This window comes from Lycium barbarum, chromosome 11 (genome assembly GCF_019175385.1).
Source record: "Lycium barbarum isolate Lr01 chromosome 11, ASM1917538v2, whole genome shotgun sequence".
NCBI lineage: Eukaryota > Viridiplantae > Streptophyta > Magnoliopsida > Solanales > Solanaceae > Lycium > Lycium barbarum.
The window spans coordinates 72737685-72761271 of NC_083347.1; the positions used below are offsets into that span (position 1 = coordinate 72737685).

At 37.8% G+C, this 23587-nt stretch overlaps 1 long non-coding RNA gene across 1 annotated transcript; it reads left to right on the plus strand.

Annotated features, from left to right (window-relative positions):
• Window positions 1–6825: 6825 nt before the first annotated feature.
• Window positions 6826–11477, plus strand: LOC132617678 (uncharacterized). The gene is made up of 3 exons (XR_009573811.1): window positions 6826–7007; window positions 7509–7564; window positions 10637–11477. It is a non-coding gene; the product is annotated as an uncharacterized LOC132617678 (long non-coding RNA).
• Window positions 11478–23587: the final 12110 nt, after the last annotated feature.

A 23587-nucleotide genomic window follows, 5' to 3' on the forward strand; every position in this document is an offset into this window, starting at 1 on the left:
TCCTGGACTTTTGTAAAATTACCATTTTGCCCCTAATCTTCCACATTATTTCCATTGGTCATTTTGCGAATCTCTTTTTTTTCCCTTGGACTTCTTCAACATTTCCATACCAATAATACTCATGATTAATATCCTTAACAACTTGTACGTTAGAATATTTTTAAAAGAATGGTCTTGCCTTAACTTATCACGACGATGTCGAAATATCCAAACGTGTAAAATGCGGGCTATAACATATTGCGATGTAAATACGATATAAATGATGTGGAGAACATGAGATGAGTAATGTTTGTGAATGAACGTCGTTTTGTGTTATGACCATAGATATGGGTAATTGGAAGCAAATTGAGAAATGTGGATAATGTGGATGAATAATGACTGTTGTTATGATATTGTGAATGTGTTATTGACGTTTAGGAGTTGATATACGTTATGGCGGCACGTTGTGTAAATAGAGGCGATGCTGTCCGATTTTCTCTAGCTTTAATCGTATATGCCAGCTATCGATTCTAATAATAGTATGACTTCAATGAAGGTAGAAACACAAGCATTGGAGGAGAGCGCGCAAGTGTAGAATAATTGAACGGAAAAGGTATGTAAGGCTAACCCTTCTTTCATAAGGCATGGTTCTTTGGCCTAACGTCTAAATCTTCTATAAGTCTATGACTTCTTCAAATGATTGATCTTCCAAGCTAGTAAGCTCACGATGCTTGATATGCTACGATAGTACTAAGTTCCTCGTATGACAAGTAGGCCTATAAGATAGATGTAATGATAATGACGATGACAGTGATAATGATAGTAATGATGATGAGAATAATATGATGCTAAAGATGCCTACGAGCTATTATATGTATGTGTGTCTATGAAGAGCTATAATAGACCCCGAGCTTATGATGTCGGGCAGAATATATGTATATGACTATGTATAGAGTATGTATATGATTACGTAACGCGCGCACACCTCTGCAGATGGTACGGATAACCCTGATGCCTTGGTAGGGCCAGGTATGTATGACCTTGAGCCTTGGCTGGCCAAGTATGTATGAAACACCGAACCATTATGGTCGGGCATGCTATATATATATATATATATATATATATATATATATATATATGCTATGTATATGACATCAATATGAGTAAGAATATGTTATGAATATGAATATGAATGGAAACATGAATATGAATACGAAAATGAATGTGAAGGTAATTAAGTACGGATATGGATGTATGTACACAGATACGCAATAGAAATGGAATGTCCTTGTGGAAAGCAAGTAAGTGCCATGACGACGGTATTATTATCTCCCATCCTATGTTGTCTCATATGTTGTATATCATGCTTCTATATTGTTGTTGATCATGCTCTACATACTCAGTACATTTTTTGTACTGACGTCCTTTTATTTGTGGGCGCTGCGTCATGCCCGCAGGTGCACAGGGAGACAGGCTCGATCCATAGCTACATTCTCAGGGACTACATAGCAGAGCTCCATTTCATTCTGAGCCATAGCTTTTGGGTACTTATTCTTTTGTGTACATATGTATGGGCATAGCGGGGTCCTGTCCCGCTTATGTGATGTGTTGTACTCCCCTTAGAGGCTCGTAGACATGTGTATGTGGTTAGATGTGTTTGGCCTTGTCGGCCTATATTTCGTATATCATTTTTTTTTGCCTCGTCGGCCCATGTACATTGATGTGGCATAGATGCCTATGATGATATAAGAAAGGTTGTCGTCCAATGGGACTAGTATGATGGATGAATAGAAATGTATGTTTTACTATGTGGCTCACCTAGATGTTACGTGAAAGTACGTCAAGGGGTGCCCGGGTGGGATAGCACCGGGTGCTCGTCGCGGCCCCCTAGTCGGGTCGTGACACAAGGTTTTAACAAGTACTTGAAATAGGGAATAAGTGAGGGTATCTCTTCTTCATGTCCTCCTCTGCTTCCCAAGTCGCTCCTTCGGTATTATGTTTTCGCTACAACACTTTAACCGATGCCACATCCTTCGTTCTCAACCTTCTAACTTGGCGATCTAAAATCTGAACTAGTTCTTCTCCATAAGACAAGGATTCATCAATCTCAAATTCTTCATGGTTCAACACATGAGAAGGATAAGGTTTATAAGATTAACTTTCTCGATTGCTTCATGAACTGAGTCAGGACCCAACAATTCTAGTTCAGTTGGCTCAAACCAACCAATTGGTGACCGACAACGCCTCCCATAAAGAGCCTCATAAGGAGCCATCCGAATACTCGTTTGATAATTGTTGTTGTGCGCGAATTCCATAAGAGGTAAATGTTCATCCCAATTTCCCCTGAAATCTATAGCACAAGCTCGCAACATATCTTCCAAAGTTTGAATAGTTCTCTCTGCCTGCCCGTCAGTTTGAGGATGAAAGGCAGTGCTCAATTTCACTTTAGTTCCCAAACCTTCCTGAAAGGATGTCCACAAATGAGCAGTGAATTGCGTACCTCTGTCAGATATGATGGATGTCAGAATCCCATGCAATCTAACTATCTCCTTTAGATACAACTTGGTGTACATCTCCGCGGTATTTGAAGTCTTCACAGGGATAAAATGGGCAGACTTTGTGAGTCTATCCACTATCACCCAAATCGAATCAAACTTGGCCTTTGTACGGGGTAAACCCACAACGAAATCCATATTGATCTCCTCCCACTTCCACTGCGGAATTTCGATATTCTGAGCCAGGCCTCCAGGCCTTTGATGTTCAACTTTCACCTGTTGACAATTTACACATTTAGCCCCAAAGTTAGAAATATCAACTTTCATGCTTTTCCACCAATAGTGTTGCTTCAAGTCTTTATACATTTTGGTGGATCCTGGATGTACCAAATACTTAGAACTATGAGCCTCCATCATTAATTCTTGTCGAAGACCATCAACATCAGGAACACACAATCGTCCTTGCAGCCTCAGAACACTATCACCAGTACCAACAGTAAATGAAGTGTACTCACCCCTTTCCACTCCATCTCTCAGCTTTGCCAAAAGTTCATCACCATATTACTTGGATTTTATCCTTTCCACCAAGTCAGACCGTAATGACGTGATTCCCACTAACTCCCCATCTTCAGTTTCATCAAGTCTGACCCTAAGACTAGTAAGTCTTTGAATTTCCCTCCCCATGGGCATGTCATGTGCGCGCAAATAAGCTAACGTGCCCATAGAGTTCCTACTCAAAGCATCAACAACCACATTAGCCTTACCAGGATGATACAAAATGTTCAAGTCATAATCTTTCAACAACTCCAACCACCTCTTCTGCCTGACATTCAACTCTCGCTGTTTGAAGATGTATTGCAAGCTCTTACGGTTAGTAAAAACATCACAATGCTCACCATACAAATAATGACGCCAAATTTTCAAGGCAAATACCAAGGCAACCAACTCCAAGTCATGAGTCGGATAATTCTTCTCATGCTTCTTCAACTGTTGCGAAGCATAATTAATCACCTTATCGTTATGCATCAATACACAATCCAAACCAATTCTGGAAGCATCACACTACACCACATATCCACCAGACCCAGAAGGTAAAGTCAAAATAGGAGCCGAAGTCAACTTTGTCTTAAGTTCTTGGAAACTCTTTTCACAAGCTTCGGACCACTGAAACTTAGCAGTCTTCTGTGTCAATTTAGTCAATGGAGAGGCTATTGACGAAAAGCCTTCCACAAACTTTCGGTAATAATTTTCCAAACCCAAGAAACTACGAATTTTCGTCGCACTAGTTGGTCTAGGCCAATCCTTAACCGCTGAAATTTTATGAGGGTCTACTTTAATGTTGTCACCAGTCACCACATGACCAAAGAAAGCCACAGACTCAAGCCAGAATTCACACTTAGAGAATTTTTCATAAAGCTCGTTCTCCTCAAGTGTTGTCAAAGTTATCCTCAAGTGATTTGCATGATCCTCACGACTTATAGAATACACCAAAATATCATCAATAAACACAATAATGAAGTGGTCTAGATAAGGCTTAAACACACGATTCATCAAATCCATGAATGCAGCAGGCACATTAGTAAACCCAAAGGACATGACTAGAAACTCAAAGTGCCCATAACGAGTACGGAAAGCAGTTTTCGGGATATCCTTTTCCTTTATCTTCAATTGGTGATACCCAAACCTCAGGTCAATCTTTGAAAAGAACTTAGCACCCTGAAGTTGGTCAAATACATCATCTATCCTAGGCAAAGGATATTTATTCTTAATGGTCACTTTATTAAGTTGATGATAATCAACACACATCCTAAGGGAACCATCTTTCTTTTTAACAAACAAGACTAGAGCACCCCAAGGTGAGGAACTTGGTCGGATGAAACCTTTATCCAACAAGTCCTTCAACTGATCCTTTAGCTCCTTTAGCTCCACTGGATCCATACGATAAGGTGGAATAGAAATACGTTTGGTGTCGGCAATAACATCAATCCCAAAATCAATAACCTATCAGGAGGGATACCAGGGATCTTCGGGAAACACTTTGGGATAATCACTAACTATGAGAACAGATGCAAATTCAGGTACTACGACTTTTGTATCATTAACAGCAACCAAATGGTAAATACATCCCTTAGTAATCATCTTATGAGCCTTAAGATAAGAAATAAATCTACCCCTTGGCTTAGCAATTTCACCCTCCCACACGATAACAGGCTCGCCGGGAAAGGCGAAACGAACTAACTTATGGCGACAATCCACATTCGCATAACACGCGGACAACCAGTCCATCCGCATAATTACATCAAAATCCACCATCTCAAGTTCATACAAATCAGCCACGGTCTCACGTCCCTTAATCATAACAACACTATTTCTATACATTCTAGAAGCAATAATAGGAACACCAGAAGGTGTATCACTAGCAAAAGGTTCCAACAAAGGTTCGGGTTTCATACCCATATCAAGAGCAAAATAAGGGATCACATAGGATAAATTTAAACCCGGATCAATCAATGAGTAAGCATCATGAGAATAGATGGTAAGGATACCTGTAATCACACCGTCAGAAGCCTCAGCTGCCTCCCTACGAGTCAGCCCATAAAGTCGAGCTGTCCCTCCACCAGAAGTATTAGCAACTTCCTTTCCTTTTCCATTATTATGAGCATTCTGATTATTATTGTTAGCATTACTAGCAGGCGGATTTTTAGCAGATGCAGAAGCAGGCGAATCATTCTTTTGGTTATTCATAGCAACCAATCAAGATAGGGTGCCCATGAAAGTCAAGCTCTTTTGCTAGGATTTAGGAAGCCATCCAGTCTCAGACTCAGCCACGACTTACCTTGTTTTGTCCTTTTTAACTAAAAAAAAAACGCAACCAGTCGGATACACACCGGGAAGTCTGAAGATGTTCCCGCATAAGGGATACACTCTTCTCCAGCAAGTCGAACTACAGGTGACCTAATTCCTAAGAACCAGTGATATGTAGGCAAAATCAAGCCCCGAGAGTCGATCACATCCTAACAAGTCTTCTGGGGAAACCTGATCACAACATTCGGATCCCCGAAAAGTTTCTCTCCAAATCACTTGAAGGTCCTTAGTTGAGTCGAACTATAAGCAACCTAAATTCTCACATGACATGAGATATGTAGGAATCCCAGAAACTAGGGTCCGGCCACATATGTGGAAATTGCATAGAGACAAAGGGTACAAGGAGCCGGGTCAGTCAAAAATTAGGGTTAGTCAAATTTCGTTGCTCAGGGATGGTCCCGCCATTCCCGAACACCGAAGGGACAGTTGTTGACACCTAATTTTTGACCTCCCCTAATATATTTTAATCACTCAGAGTTCCCAAGTAGTAAATAAATGAGCTCAGCATTTCTAAAGCCTTAAATGATTTTTTTACAAATTGTCCAGGTTAATGTTTTCTTTCCCTTAAATTAATATATGAGACTTTCATGCATCATAAATTTATTTAGAAATTAATGATTATTTCTACAAGCATTTTATAAGATTTTGTTAAGCTTAATTGAATCAGAAAAAGAGAAAAAAAGGAGAAGGATTTTTATTTAGTTAGTTATTTTAAAAAGTATCAATTTTTTGCAAATACTTCATTCCCTTTTAATCTTTTGAAGTCTGAATAATTTAAGTAAATTAGATAATTAACCATTTTTACCCTTTAAATTTCTGATTTTTTTAATAATCTGCAGGATTTATCAAAAATAGGCATAATTACCCATAAATGTTTCAATTAGGTTAATTAATTAATTAAGTGGTGATTACTGTAAGTTGATCTTTTTTAAATATATTTTGCCTTAACCATAATTAAATTAGCCAAATCATGATTTACAGAAATTAGAGTTATTTCGCAAAATAAGTATGTTAATGTTTTATTTCCAATAAACCAGTTTAATTTTATTTTTTATTTGCTAATTATATAGTTTAATGTTTTAATTATACTGGTTAATCCATTAAAGGCCATTTTAGGCCCATAAATAATTAATACTCTCCTTTAACTATTTTAATAAAATAATTACGGCCTAATTTTTTATATAATTAATACTTTTTCAGTTTTAGTGTTCTCTCTAAATTACTTGTTTTATATATGCATGTGTATACATCAAGTATACATATACATATACACAAGGTATATGCATATACAAACTTGGTGTATACAAAAGGGCCATTTAATAATTAAGACACAGATTTGGACCGTGTCCAGCCCAAACCAGGCTGTGACCTGACCCAAAATCCTTTAATTCAAAAACTATCAAGCGCCCCCCCCCCCCCCCTCCTCCCCCCGCCCTCTACCCCTCATTTCTCATTTTTCTTTTCTTTCTACCCTACACCGTCTCTCTCTCTCTCTCTCTCTCTCACTATTTCTGTGAAACCCTAGCCGCCGCCCCTTAAATCCTCACCTCTCTCATGCCAAAAATGGCGCGTGCACAGATCTAGGCTGATATGCGCAGTAAGTGCATGCCTATAATGGTGAAAGTTTAATGTTTACTCCATTTTCATGCTCTGCTTTACCCGAATATGGTAAAATCTTCCTTTTGCTATATTGTTTTCCAATTTTTTGTCAATATTGTCTTTATTTGTTGCTTTTACAATTATTTTCGTTGGTCTTTTGCTATTGGTCAATTTTCATTAGGCCAGATCGACCCAAGAGGGCCGATCTGACCGCGCATTTACTTGTTTATGATCTGGATCGTTGGTTTTTGGTAAATCTTTGTCCCACACCGGTGTTTGTGGATTTCATTTCAAACTTTGCGGTTCTATAAATGGAACCCCAGTCTTTGCACAAAGGAGAGGTCTCGTTTTTGAGAAAAAAAGGTCGAAAACTGGAAAAAAAAACAAAAAAAAAAGTAAGGAAAGAGATATAAAAAGAATTTTAGAAAAAGGAAGTGAAAAACTTAGATTTTTTCAAAAGACTTCCTAGTAAAAAGAATTTTAGAAAACCTAAACCAAAGAGTTGGGGTTTTGGTTGAAATATTTGGTCCTCATTTGCTTTATTTTCTTCGTGTGTGGCTGAGTTTGTAGATTTGGAAGCACAGAGGCTCTCAAATCCATTCTTCTCTTGGCTGCGCGTGTAAAAGGTAAATCGTAATTTAGTTTATTTCATTTTTTATTTAGCATTTAATATTCTGCTTAGTTTGGATATGTTTGTAGGTTGATTATGTTTATATGTTCATGTCTTGTGGGTTTCTGTGTTCAATGTGTGATCTGTTTGGTAAAAACATAATAAGAGTAAACGAAAATGTCATGTTAAAGTTCTTTTAAAAAAAGGAAGGATGGCTGTTGAACTGTGTTGGTCTTCTTTGTTCATAAAATCCTGAGACTTTGTGAAGTTGTGAGTGAGGGGATGGGCAGGTCCCTTTCCCTTTCCCTTTGCCTTTTCCTCTTGAATTATTGATTGGCTTACTGAGCATGATCTTGAATAGAACAAAGGTGGCTAATCCAGCTTAACTTTAAAAAGTGGGTAAAGGAAGTGAACAGTCCATGTGTAGTGCAGTTGGACCTGGTTGAATTGATGATAGTGCGTGCTTGTGGTTACAATTAAACATAACCATTTTCTAGTCAGCCATGAACTACTCTATTTGTGAGGTGAAGCCTGTTGGCAAAAAAATGTTAACTAGGCTGTTGGGATTTGACCAGTGCTTCTAGATATGGCCTCTGATGTTTTTTTTTTTTTTTGGGATTAAATGAATAGAGGAAGGTTCAGATAAGAATATGCATTTTTGTGCTAAATATCTTAGTGTGATAGTGGGGAGTCCCATTGATCCTTCCCTCTTAAATAATCTTATGCCTAGAATAAAATAAGGCAAGACAAGCTGATTGTTATTTGTTGTCTAATAATGGAACAAAAGTGAAGTAGGATCATGCCCCAGGTTTATGGTTTTCTTGTGTGTTCATGGTTGTGACTGTGCTTGTATCATCACCTAAGATAGACTGTGTGTGATCACCTGTGACTTCTGACAAGTGTGTGCTAAGTGTCCATGATTCATGACAGAGATCCTAGAAGCTGTTGTAAACATGATACCTAAAATGTCAATCCTGTTTTCCTTGATTTGCTCAAAGTTGTTTTATCTTGTGTGAATTTGTCTGTTCATGCACATGGTATTCATAACTTGACTTAATAGTCTACATCATACGCTCCACATCTAGTAGTAACTTATCTCCCTAAATGTGTAGAATCTAATGAGAAGGTAAAGGAAATAGGGGAAGTAATAGAGACTACAGGGTCAGGTCTTCATCTGAAGCCAACTAGAATCGATATAGTTACCAAATAATTAGTAGAACAACTGCTAGCTTTACCATCTAGTCATGTTGAAGCTAAAAAGGGTATGGAACAAAGATTGAAATGAAGGTAATGTTAAAGGGGAGGTCTGTTTCTTTTATTTGTAACTCTTTGCTGACACTGCTTTGTTATTTGGTTTTACTTGAAGAATGAAGTAGTCTGTCATGAAAAGTAAAAGACTGATATATCTTGCTCTTGAACCTATGATTGTCTTCACCCATATGTGAGTCTGAATTTGGTAAAAGGCCATGAATGTCAAATTTGTGAATCTAAGTATTGAAAGAAAAAATGAAAAGAGGCAATTTGATTTTGATTTACTCAAGTTCTGAACAACTTAGATTAAGGTTTTACTCTGGAAAATAATTGTCCTCTTTGTTCTCTTATTTGTATCTTTTTCCCAAATAAGAGGTTGTCATGGCCTCCCTCTCCAGTTATGGGGTATAGCCTCTGACTCTTTTACACTTTGGGATCATCTTGTCACATTGTTGAAATTGTTGAGTCTTAAAGAAAATGGATTGCTTATGCATTTATAATGACCTGTTGGAACTGATTTGGCTTTGTCTATTGTGTCTGCCTCATTATGCCTTAGGGAGATATTTAGACTAGTTGGAAACTGTAAGTAAAACCGGAAAAGATTTTTTTTTTTTTTTTTTTTGGATACTGCCTGTCTTGATAAATAAAAATGGAGGAACCTTTCCCCTTTATGAAAAGAATTTGGTGACACATAATAGCTTTTAGCAAATCAGGTTTATAATTTGAATACTATGTATATCTTATGTATATTTGTGATTGCAACCTGTGTTCTGAAAAGTAATCTACTTCTTCCTTTTCACCCTAAACCTTAGTAAGTGATTCTTTGAAGGGTAAGAAGACCCATAGTGCTATTGTAATCAGGGCAGCAGGGTAGATTAATAGGGAGGGGTACATTTGGCCCCATTTTTTCTATATGATTCTTCAAATCCTAAACCATGCTTTCTTTCTATCTTGAATCAAGTCATACGGACCCTGATACGAAGGACCAATAATAGATAAAGTTGGTCTCATTCTAGACATGTTAAAGTGAAGTTGTTTTCCTCCTATGCATATAAAGTTTGAAATCTATGACACTAGGTCAATTTTAAAAGGAAAGTAAAGGTTAAGAATCCTGTCATAGCTAAGTGCATCCTTTAAGTCAACTTAAATTTCCCTTCCAATAAGATAATATCAAAGAAGTGTCAGGACATTTAAAATGAAGAACAAGAGATCCTTATGCATTTTGAGACTGCAACCTGCCTACTAGCTTATGCCATTTAAAAGGGTGTGACAGATTAGACTTAGGATTCATGTACCCTATATGAAAACTTAGTTGCTTAAAAGGTCCTAGACAGTTGGTTCTGCAGATGATCCTAATTTGGTCTCTAGTGTTGTATTTGACTTGAATTATATTTTGTGAAAAAAAATATACTAATGGAGGATCCTAGTTTGTGCTTGCTTGGTTTTGATTGTGCCATAGCTGTTAAGACTGTAATGTGGACCTACCTACTCATCTTGCTTTCATAAGAAGGATCATTTAGATTTGGAATACAATGTTTTGAAGATAACCAAGTATTCACTTGAAGTGTCCATAAACTGTTAGAAGCCATTTGGGAGTTAGGTTCATGCAGTTGTAGATACACCTTATGTATGTTGAATTTTTTATGATGACACAATACTTAGAGGATGATTTCCCTTTGTGCTCCTATATACTTTATCACATCTTTCTGATCCCATGTTGCTTAGAGCTATCTTTGATTAATTTGTTGTGATTTGTTTGGATAAGTTAAGTCTGGGATGTGTTGTGCTCATAGAAACTTCTTATGTCTCATGCCTCAGTTGTGTTTTCTCTTCACAGGTCTCAGTTATGCTTTTAGGATGATAGGTATTCCATACATATGTATATCAGGAATATTTCATTTTGCCCTAGGCCATCTGGGGTGCATGTGAAGCTGTGTTTTCTTGGGTTGTGGTTTGAGATGCATGTTAGGTAAAGAGGGGTCAAGTTTGAACCCTTCTCGGATGACCAGCCATGCCGGAGGTTCATGAAACCTCTTGGAACTTGTGCGGCATTTGGATCAAAGGAGGTTGATGACTTGACCTTCCATCACTTGATTTGGGATGTTTGAGTTTGAGTACATAGAACACATATGCTTCACATGGTCTCTCAGGTAAATGTGATATACTGTGTATATATATGTCGTATATTCACACATAGAGTAGGATTCGTAAAGCAGTGGTATACTTTGCATATATGTGTATATATTGTATGTGTGATAGGGACAGAAAAATATAAACTAACCGGGGTCCTTTGTCCACACCCCCCCCCCCCCCCCAACCTGCATGGCCACTCGGGCTGAGGTCCAGCCGCCTTGTTGAGCTAGAAGCCCAATAAGGAATATATCCTTCATTTGAGTCCAAAAAGAAGAAAGGGAAGCTAAGATATTGAAAGCCCAATCATGGGTAAAAATGATACGAAGTCCCAGCCATGGGTGAAAATGGCTAGGGTTTGGTACACCCCATTTCATTCATTTTCATCATATTGCTGCTATATTTAGTTTCTTCTTGTATTTTGCTACTTGTAAACCCACAAATTTATTGGAACCCTTTATTGAATTAGGCATCTTAGGAAAACGCCACATACGCCGTTTAGTTTGACTCTAGCACCTGATTTTCTTTAATCTTTTGGAATGCATACTGATTTTAAAAAATATTTCAAAAATAGGAGATAGCCGCTACAATTTGAATAAGTAATAAACTGGAAAAGATTTCAAACATGCGAAAAGTGGTAAATAACTTGTGTGAAAATTTAGAGGAAAAAATAGATTGAGCAAAAGTCCTTACTTCTAAAAAAAAACGATTTGAAAACGTATTTTTTTGGTTCTGGGTTTTGGTAGCAAACTTTGATATTTTGGGTTGTAGCCCACTTGACCTTTTTAGAAAACGACTATTCTTTGAACTGTTGTGGGTTAAAACGCACCTGGCGTGATATGTTGAAACAAAAATAATGAGAGGGTCCCCTTGGGACTCAAAAACCCCATTTGATTTTTACACAAATCAAATAAACTTGACCAAGGCCTATATTTCAAAATAATTAGGAATAGGGAGTGATTTAACTGATCAATCCATATAGTTTTTTTTTTTTAAAACCCAAACAAAGTCATTTTAGTCTTAAAGCCCATTGGGCCCTTCTTTATAAAACCAGTCCATACTTTCTGGGCAAAGGCCCACAAATTCAATAAACAAACCAGGCATCTTGATAAAAAATGGTTATGAAATGAAGTGCTTATCCCTTAAAATAAAATTGGGACCCAGTTGTAGAATAAACATATGAATGCAAGTAGGTTTTAAAAAACGAGTATATATGGTATTCTTTAACCATGGGCATAATCCACCTTTTTTCCTAAAAAAAAAAAAAAACAATCACACGAAAACATGCAAAAAGTTCTTTTTCTTAAAGTCAAAATAAAATTGAATTACTCTTATATTATAATACTTTAGGTAAGGATATTCTGAAAGCATACTAGACGGATTAACCCGGTCCACGTGTGAGTAACGCATGGATAAAATTGGGTTACTCAAAACCAACAAATAAATCAACTTTCTATTTTCCTATAAAAACTACTATCCTTATATATAAAAGGAATTAATTATACCCAGATATCATAAATTCGAACCTAAATACCTTGTATACAAAGGGGATATATTCAACTCTTTTCAAAATTATATGCAACATGACAAATCTTTTTGCTGGAAATAAACACTAAGTAAATAGTTCATGCAAATACTCACACATTGGAGCTCGAAGGTCGACCGTATAGTACGGATCCTTAATACTAGGGTGCCTAACACCTTCCCTAGGGGATCACTAGAACCCTGACTTAGAACTTTGGATTAAGAAGGATTTTTTCACAGTGTATGAATAAACCCTTCAAAATTGGTTTTCCTAATTTCCTAAAAATTAGGTGGCGACTCTTTTAAAACAAATTCCGAAAGAGCACCAACGAGTTCGAAGTAGCTTTTCCGAGCGCTAACCCCGCCCGCGTAAATGTGAACCGTAACAAAAGTTCCCTCGTAAGTTATGTGATTAAGTGTTTACCCCAAATGTGTATAGTTTGACATGATTTTAAGTGTATAGAAAGTTTGGGGTTAGGTATTTCAATCTTTCATTTAAGAGAGACGTAATTGCCCAAAGTTTGATCCATGTCTATAGCTTAGAAAAGATTGTATACGACCGTAGAATGGAGTCGAATGATGAGGGAAGTTAGAAATAACCTTATGTTTCATTTTAGTATTCAGAGCAGAACAAGAGAACATGATGCTAGCAGGTGGTTAGTATAAGAAGGGTAAGTAAGTTTTGAGTAGAAACAGTAAATTTGCAATTTCAGCAGAGCTAGTAGAGGTACGGTTTGATTTCCTTAGTCATGTTAACACTAGTGAGTAGATATCAGTTTGAATATATCGAATGAGTGTTAGAACCCAAAGGGTTTAAGTTAAATTCGAAGTAAAGTGATAAGTTGCAGGAGAAATCAGTTAAGCAGTAAGTGAGCAAACTACAGAAGAATAGCCTTTAAGAGTTATCAAAAAGGGTCTCCTAATATTGATAGTGTTAGCAGAGTTAAGTCGTTAAGGCAGAATATGTCAATTAAAAATACATTAGTTCCCAGTCTATGTAAGTAATTCGACTTTTCCTAGTAAGGAAGATTGCTCAGAAGTGAGTCGAAAGATGAGTCATCGGTGACGTAAAGTGCAAAGAATTGTAGAAGATAAGCAAAGTTGGTTGGGTCCCAAGAAGAGAGAAGGATCCGCAAGTATAACACCATAACCTTTGGTCTAAGGGAGAGATGTGTACATCGTCAGTAAGTCCAATTGAATATTTGAAAACTCAAAGGGTTATCATGAGAAATGAAGAACCTCAGTTCAGTAATGAGGGCATAAGGAGATAGTCTCCATAAGGAATGTGCCTCGCATGCACAAGAAGCACGAAGTGACTAGAATGATTGTCGATCAACTTGTGTCAAGCTTAGTTATTGTCAGATCACAGAAAAGTTATGAGATTATGCCAAGTCATGTGTTACATGGATGATGCCATTGCATGACACTCCAACCTTCAGGGTGCTAGTCAAAGACTTAGTGCACAATAATATTGTGAGTATTTTCGTGAAGTACCTCAGAAAGAAACCAAGTATGGGAAGTTTAGCTCATGTTGAGGCAAGAGAACTATGATGAAAGAAGCACATCGTTTAGAAAATCTAAGAGTTCGACTTTTGGACCCCAATGATGGTAGATTTGTTGTACAAAACAAAGCCAAATCCTCTTGAGTAGCTGAGCATAAAAGGAAAACAGTTTCATGATCCTTATCTGTTGCAGCTAAAGGGATTCACAGGCACAAATGGCTTTCTGTTATGGGCTATGCGTCCTCCAAACATAGTACGGAAGGACCTGGTTGAGTACCAGCTCCCCTGTGCAATGCAGTAAGTACAGAAGGCAAGATTTTACCGTGGAAAATTCCTTGCTCAAGGGATTAGAAACCACGACTTACCCCAGTAGGATTTCAACTCCACTAACCGAGGAACTTCAGGTTACAACTCTATCGTAAGCTAGGAACTAATTCTCATAATCCCTCACCCTTACAATAACGCTTATGTAACCTAAGAACTAACTCCCGTAGTCCCTTAACCTTTGCAATACACCAATTGCCAATACCTCCACTTGACTAACTCTAGCCAAGGAAACTAAGGATGACTACCTCTGGCCAAACCCAACTAATACACCAAAGTTAACTTTAGCCAAGGGTACCGCTTAATAGATAAAAGGTAAACTGTCTAACAACTACTAAGAATTTGAGATACCTACAACAGCTTCCTTTTTGGGAAGAGTAGGTTTACAATTTTGCACAAAAGAACAAAGACTTAGTACAACAAAAAGAAGTTAGACTAAATCTGTATCTGGATCTTGTTCTTCTATTTTGTAAGTGACATGTTCTTGTGATCACTTGAAATCATGTGACGGCAGCTTTTGCCCAATTTAGATTAGGTTTTTTGAGTGATACACAATATGTTGCAACATGTTGTATAAATAGTGGGAAGCATGTGGGGTGGATACAAACCACTTATCCAATATTCGACCTAAAGCATGGGCCCATTCAACTGTTGTACTTGTGTGCTGTGAGTAGCTCAGCTTTACAGCTATATTTGCTTACCGTGCAAGATGCACAGAGATCAGAGAGCATACCAGGTCTCTATCTGGTTCTGAATCAGTTTGACAATCATCAAAACACGAATACACTTAAGTTTATCAATTTCCCCCTTTTTGATGATGACAAACTCATAGACAATGTTCCTCCTGAGTACCAGATCCCACTTGCTCCCCCTGCGAAGTAGACGATCATTTTCAATGCACCTGAAATATGTTAGCAACAAAATACACCGAAAACTAGTTCACCCACTAAAGGGTCCTTTCAATTAAAACACAAATCAATCAACCAGTTCTTCCCCTCGATTTTAGCCCATTCATTTCATCACTATATAATATCTCTCACTATCTTCACCCCTTTTGGCATCATCAAAAAATATAAGGTACAGCCAATAGGATACCAGTTACACTAACATGAGTCACTGGAGTAGTATATATAAAACAAAGGGCAAGTTAGAGCAAGCTAGCAAAAGGTGCAGTAACATAGCAATCACAAGATAGATAGTAGTTTAAATAGTAAAATCATATGTTAAACGAACTAATATTGTACCAATAGGATAAGATAGGGAAACAGACCATCACATAGCAGCACAGAACTAGACAACAAAGAAGAGGAAGGACAGAAACTGGGAAGGGTTTGCTTAGGAATGGGTTACTAGGAATGATTTAAATCGTGAAGAATCCCGTTAATTTTATCAATAATTTCACCCTGATCCTAAAGCATTTGGTGCCGGAGTTCTTCCACTCTTGCTTTCAGCGGATCCTTCAGAAGAGTATTCTAAGCCTTTAGCTATTCAATATCTGAATTTCTTGCTTTTAGGGCTTCGGTCAGGACAGAGATGGTGGAACCCGTTCCTTCATCGACACATTCGCAATCTTCTAGATTAGCCATAGAGAGTATGTCCTCTGTTGTTCCTAAGGTTGCTTTTCCAGTTCTTACGTTAAAATGCCCTAGTACCTTTGTCAGGAAGAAGCCATAGGGAAGACCAGGTTCATTTTCCCTAATGCTCTCTACTTTGATCATGTGTCCGATCATGATGGCTGGTAGATTGATCGGTTTAAAGGAGGATAGAGCTTCCGTGAGAACCAAATGTATCGAAGTGACGATAACACTTCCTCCAATTCTTGGTATGAGCACTTTGTCCACAAATTCAAAAACCAGTTGATATACAGGCTCGATCTCTCTTTTGAAGAGTTTTTCGGTGTAAGCTGATGATCCAATCTTAACAATCGCATTTTTGAAGGAGGTAGAAGCTCTTCCAGTCACATCCCTTACCCCTACAGCTGGTACTCCCAGAATTTCTGGCAGCACTGATTCATCCAAAACAAAATCTGTCACATTCACTGTTAGGGCCAATGTGCTATTAACAAGGTGACATAGGCTTGCATATAGTTCAACCACTTCAGTTTCATACATGCAAGGACCCGGTAGAGTAAAAAGATGAGTCCAATTTTGAAATTTCAACATTTCTAACTTTTCTTTCATGCCAGTCTCCTCCCTCAAACTTGTATCGATCAACATTCCAAAAAGAACTTTCTGTTTCCATTGGTTTTCTGCGTTTTCTTTCTCATCAGGTGAATTCATCATCCTCTTAGAGGAACCTGGTTCCTTACTCGTGCTTGCTCTCTTCCTCTTTTGAGTAGCAGATTGAATAGCCCGTTCCACTTCCCTCATATTTTCTTTTATTTTTCCTTCTTCGTTTTCTTTTATCGGCGTTTTGCCAGAGATTTGTTTGTGCACAGAATGTAGTTATATATCTCCATTAGAGTCAACTTTTGTATATTTCAACGCAGTCTCCTGAGGTGCCAGTGCTACCACTTTCCACAATTATCCCCTCATCTTTTTCACTCGATCCTTTTGACGAAGAGTTTGATGTTGATAGGTATGAATTCTCATCACTGTCAATGGAGAAGTATTGTTGACTTGAGTAAAACAACTTGGACAGAGATGTGGATTTCCCCCAAATGCTACGATTACTGGCTCCAGGAGAAACAGAGTAACTGGTATTTTGGTCTGAGGAGGTTGGATTTTATGAGAATGATGACACAGGAACCATTTTGCTTTGGTTAGAGAGCGGTCTATCACACTAGGCAGTATTTAGCAGTGGGAAAGAGGTGTGAACCAGAAAGGCGTTATGTAAGAGAGAGATTGACGGTCAAGTTTTTTTTTTTGTTTGAGAAAAATAAAAAAGCCTATAATTGTTGTTAAGGTGACAGAGATGACTGTTCAGAGTGAATATAAGAGAAGGGGATTGGTTCAGAATTGAAGCGTCGATCCAAGGGATTCATTGTTCGAATTTTGAAGTGGGAGACGCTTGACCGACTTGGTACTATAAGTAGTCAAAAAAACATATGAAAGTGCTGAGAGAACTACTAACCTGAGTCACAGAGAGACCGGGTCTCTGGATAATTTGACAGTGCTGAGCAATAATTCTGAAAACTTGTTCATGCGTTGTACTGTACTTCCAATGTGTGCATCCCCCCTTTTCTGTCACATCCACTTTTTGACCCAGCATTTTCACATTCTGCTTTGTCATCTTACTTATCTTCCTTCTTGCTTCCCTTGAAGTGATTAAATTTTGAATTGCAGCATCTGATATTGAGATGTGTCCTTCCCTTTAAATGAAAAAGACAAACATCCTGCCGTGAAGGATTTGAGGAGAGACTTCTCATGTTAACTCAGGAGATTAATTAACTATTTCATTTCTTCTCTCTCTCTCCTCAGCCTACACATGATGTCAGTGTTTGGATTTGGAAACCTAAACCAGCTTAGGTCCCGTATAATTATAGAAGGGATGGATCAGGTTCCTTTTCGTCCAAACAGGCAGCACATTCCCTTTCTCCTTCTGAGGTCCTTTCTTTTGAGAACCATTTCCTTTTGTACCCAAACTTACTCTCCTTTCGATAAACTCTCTGTTCCTCGGAACCAATTCAATTCTTGCTTTGCAAGACTCCTTGTACTAACCTGCTCGTCCATAATGAGTGCACAAATAATTTTCAGTGGTGAAGACATACTTGATGTGGGGATTGTAGGGGGTCTTCTCTTTCACAAAACCAATTCCTTTTTTATCAATTCCCTTACTCTTGTTCATGGAAGTGATCACATCAGAAGATCAGGTCCACTTGAGAGCTCTATCAAGATCAAACTTGATTTTATTCAAGTCTTCCTTTAACTGCTAGCTTCTCTTAATATCGGTAGTGAGACTCAGTTTTGCTTTTTTGAGTTTATCTTCGAGCTCTAAGTGAGCTTTACTGGCTTTGCCCTTTCCTTTAAGATGCGCCTTTGTATCCCTTTTTAATTCCCCTTCCAGCATAATATTCAGCTGATTGGTCTCATCAACTTGTTCCCTCATATCTCCATTTGACACCAATATATTATCTCTTTCGAGTTCAGAATTACTGATTTCATGAATGAGTGCACCTTTCTCAGCGATAAGGGCATGATATACATCAATTAGCATGTCTGACAATGACCTAAGTTTATTTTGAGAGTAGTCTTTCAGGTTCTTCTTTACCTCAAGAAAATTTACCTCTGCATCTTCATTACTCTCATCACTATCATCTGAGCCTGATTTTGCCATGAGTGAAAATTGACTCACTCTTAGAGGCTTCATTTTCTATGACCACCATTAATGTGTCCCTTTACTCATCTTCTTCTTCAAACTCGCTGGAAGAGTCCCTCAACGCAGTAAATGCTTGTTTTACTATAACATCGACAGCTTCCTTTCTTCTGAGCTTTCTATCCGGAAACTGGTTCCTCCTTGCAGTTCTGTCATAGCTATCCTACTTGTTTAAAGGGCACTCTTTAGCAAAGTGACTAGGTCTTCCACACCTATAGCAAGAATATTCATTTCCTTTGAGATTTTTGCTGAAGCTTCCCATCTTCTGGATTCCACCATTTCTCTGAATCAATTTATGGAATCTCCGTGTGAGATATGCCAACTCTGATTCATCATCACTTGAGTCTTCCCTAGCCGCTTTGAGAACTAGGCTCCTTTCCCTTTTGATTTCATTCTTTTCTTTCTTCTTCATAGACATCTTCATCTCATATGCCTTAAGGTTTCCGATGAGCTCATCGACAGTCAACGTGCTGAGATTTTTGGCCTCAGAGATGGCATTTACCTTGGTATCCCAGGAATCAGGTAACACACCAAGCAACTTTCTTACCAGTTTGGTGGTTGTGATGACTTCTCCTAGAGAATGAAGCTCATTCATAATAGAGGTGAACCTAGTGTGCGTATCATGAATAGATTCTCCCTCTTTCATTTTGAACATTTCATACTTTGTGGTGAGCATCTCGATCTTGGAGTTCTTCACCTATGTTTTTCCTTCATGGGCAGTTTGAAGAGCTTCCTAGATCTCTTTAGCAGTTGAGCACGCTGAGACTCAATTATATTCATCAGGTCCTATTCCACACACAAGGATCTTATTGGCTTTGTAATTTTTCTCCACTACCTTCCTGTCAACATCATTGTATTCTTTCCTTGTTTGGCAGTGGTTTTTACACCATCTTCACTTGTGTGTACTGGAATATAGGGGCCATCACAGATGATATCCCACATCTCTGAGTCTTCAGCCATGATGAAGTCATGTATTCTAGTCTTCCACCACCTATAGTATTTTTCGTTAAATCTGGGTGGCCTGGTGAAAGATTGACCTTTTTCTATATTGGGTAGAGCAGCCATTTCACAGATTCTTTCTAGGTGTTAACCTTTTAGAAAGTACACGCTCTGATACTAATTGATGTAGGTTATGCGTCCACCAAACAGTGTATGGAGGGACCTGGTTGAGAACCAGTTCCCTTATGCAATGTAGTAAGTAAAGAACGCGCTGTTTTTATCGTGGAAAGCTCCATGCTCAAGCGATTAAAAACTACGACCTACCCCAGTAGGATTTCAACTCCACTACACGAGCAATTTCAGATTACAACCTATCGTAAGCTAGGAACTAACTCCCATAATCCCTCAACCCTTACAATAGTGCTTATGTAACCTAGGAACTAACTCCATAGTCCCTCAACCTTTGCAATACGCTGATTGCAAATACCTCCACTTGACTAACTCTAGCCAAGGAAACTAAGGATGACTACCTCTAGCCAAACCCAACTAATACCCCTAAGCTAACTTTATCCAAGGGTATCACTTAATAGATTGAAAGGTAAACTGCCTAACAACTACTAAGAATTTGAAATACCTACAACAGCTTCCTTTTTTGGAAGAGAAGGTTTACAATTTTAGCACAACAGAACAAAGACTTACAACAACATAAAGAACTTAGACTAAATCTGTATCTGGATCTTCTGTTTTGCAAGTGACTTGTTCTTGTGATCACTTGAAATCTTTTGATGACAGCTTTTGCCCAATTTAGATTAGGTTTTTCGAGTGATACACAATATGTTGCAACAGGTTGTAAATATAGTGGGACACATGTGGGATGGATAGAGACCACTCATTCAATATTTGACCTAAAGCATGGGCTAGCTCAACTGCTGTATTTGTGTGCAATGAGTACCTCAGTTTTACAGCTGTCTCTACTTACGATGCAAGATGCACAGAGAGCAGATCAGGACCAGGTCTCTCTCTGGTTCTGAACTAGTTTGACAATCATCAAAACACGAATGCACTTAAGCTTATCACTTTCAAACAAGAGGGATATGATGGTACTCTAAGGTACCAAGGAAAAATAATGTGTCCCTGATGTAGATAGACTTAAAGAGAGGACTATGATAGAGGCGCACATATTAAGATATTTTACCTACCCAAGCTCCACGAAAATGTATCATGATCATGAGAAGATTGATTGGTGGGATGGAAAAAAAATGTAGCAGATTATTCAACTGAGTGTCCAATTATAAGCAACTGAAAGCTGAGCATCAGAAGCCTTGTGGTTTAGCACAAAATACATTCTTGAGTGGGGATGATAAATATGGACTTAATAATAGGGTTATCTCGCTCATTTCAGAAACATGATTCGGTTTGGGTGATTGTGGACCGACTTATTAAGTTAGCACACTTTATGCCGGTAACGACCACCGATTCAGTAGAAGATTACGCCAAATTGTATCTTCGGGAAATTTTCAGATTGCATGGGACTTCAGTGTCCATTGCTTCGAATTGAGGTGTCCAGTTCACAACAAATTTTTACAAGTCCTTTAAAAAAGGATTAGGTACCAAGGTAAATCTCAATACCGCTTTTCATCCTCAAACAAATGGTCAGGAAAAGTGCACTATCCAGATGCTCGAAGATATGATGAAAGCATGTGTCTTAGACTTTAAAGGTAATTAGGATGATCATTTACCTCTCATTGAGTTTGTTTCTAATTATAGATATCATGCCAGTATCAAGATGGCACTGTTTGAAGCCTTGTATGGGCGAAGTTGTAGATCACCTATTGGTTGGTATGAAGTTGGAAAATCAGAATTGCTAGGGCCAGACTTGGTCCATTAGGCTATGAAAAAAAAAGTTAAATTGATTCAGGAGCATTTGAAAGCGGCTAAGAGTCGCCAGAAGTCCTATTCAGATGTGCGGCACAGAGATTCAGAGTTTCATGTTAACGATTGGGAGTTTGTTGAAAGTTTTGCCTATGAAAAGCGTCATGAAATTTGAGAAAAAAAGAGAAGCTTAGTCCCATATATATTAGACCATGCAGGATCCTACGAAGGACCGGTCAAATGGCTTACGAGCTAAAATTTCCACCAGAGTTGGTCGCTATAACATTCACGTTTCCAGTATTCAGATCTCATGTCACGACAGTCACATTTCCAGTATTCAAATATCATGTTATAACATTCATGTTTCCAGTATTCAGATATTCATGTTAGTTCAGCACTCAGATATTCATGTCATCTTTGTATTTAGACTTGAAGTTATGATCTCTATGTCCCTAGTACTGAGTCAGCTTAGTGCTTATTCAGCTCAGTATCTATTTAGCTCATTATTCATTCAACTCAGTATTTTTTTAGTTTAGTATTCATGTATTCATTAAGGTTCAGTGACCACGTGTTTCCATCTGTCGCGTTTATGCTTCAGTTACCCTGTTATGTATGTTGCTCGTATTATAATGCCCTGTGAGGCTTGTGTTGATACTCTAGTTAGTTGATAGGTCTTTGGGAAATGTTGAGGTAGCTTATTTACAGAGTAAACTCTGCCAAAGGTTTTGTAGAATTCCAGAGTTAGCCATAGTTACAACCAGGACAATCATTCAAGGACGAATAACCCCAAAGGGGAGATAATGTAACGCTCCATAAATTTGGGTTTTCTATAAATGTGTTAAATGACTGTTAACATGACATTTGAGCCATATGAAGCCCATCGGGATGAGTTTGGGTGGAAATATTTATCTCGAAATCAAGACGGATAGCGAGGTGCATAAGATTCGATAAAATCGGCTAAGTTTTCTATAGGTCTATCTTCCAGCCTGATTTCATAAACATCCGTTGGAAATTTGAGAAACCTTAAAACATAAAAGTTGTAGCAGTTTGAAATACCTTTTCAACAATATATAGTGCAGCTCAAATGGAGCTCTATTCTAGGAGTTATGCCCGTTTTACTGAACACTTTCGACAAAGTAAAAAAAAACGTGAAATTTTGACTAAGTGTGAAATGGACCTAGGAGATCGCTGAGCTCAACTCATAGCACAACATAGTCATGCCATAGGCTTAGCTCAGCAAGCTGGGGGGTCCAAAATGCCCCATCCTATGAATGCAACACTTAACTCGAAAATACATTTGTCACACATTCCAACTACGTTGAAAATCCCTCAAGGACGATCATCTCTCCTCTTAAACCCCCCACATCAAGGTAAGAACATCTCTATGATTCTTAATCAATCCTAGCACGAAATACATGATTCTTAAACGAAAACATAGAATTTCCAAGGTAATCCGTCTCAAGTGATTCAAGCTAGGGTTTTGGGTGCTCCTCGTCAGAAAGCAAACTGATCCGTTGGATTAGAGTATTTACACTTATGTAGGGCATCTATCCACATTTGGGAACATCATTGTTTTTCCCCACACTACGTTTGATTTATGAACCATGTTTTTCCTCAGATTTCTAAGGTATTTGGTCTCAATTCATGATAACCCTAGATACATGTTCTTATGAAATTATATATAGTATATGTCAAGTTCAAACATGTTTCAGTATTTATATTCATGAATGTCATTTTCATTTCTATGAATCTGTCTATAATCCAAGTAAACTCAAGATTTGAAGTCCATGAGTTCTTAATTTCAAGTCATGACCCCATGTTACTCTACTCCAAGGATTTTACATGTTTTCCATGTCCCATGAAAATACATTTGATATATATATATATATATATATATATATATATATATATATATATATATATATATATATATAACTTAGAGATATAACTACATAATAAGAATACATTAAGGAGTGAGGAAGTACCGAGTAAGATTGTTTAAAAAATTTGATACGAACAAACTACAACACTACTCTTATCCTTAAACATTCTAAAAGTCTGAAAAGATTTTTAATATCCTATATATATATATATATATATTCCGTGTTAAACTATATACAAGTCATGTTTATGAAATTCATGGGTTCTCAGATTCAAGTCCCGAACCAATATTACTCCATTCT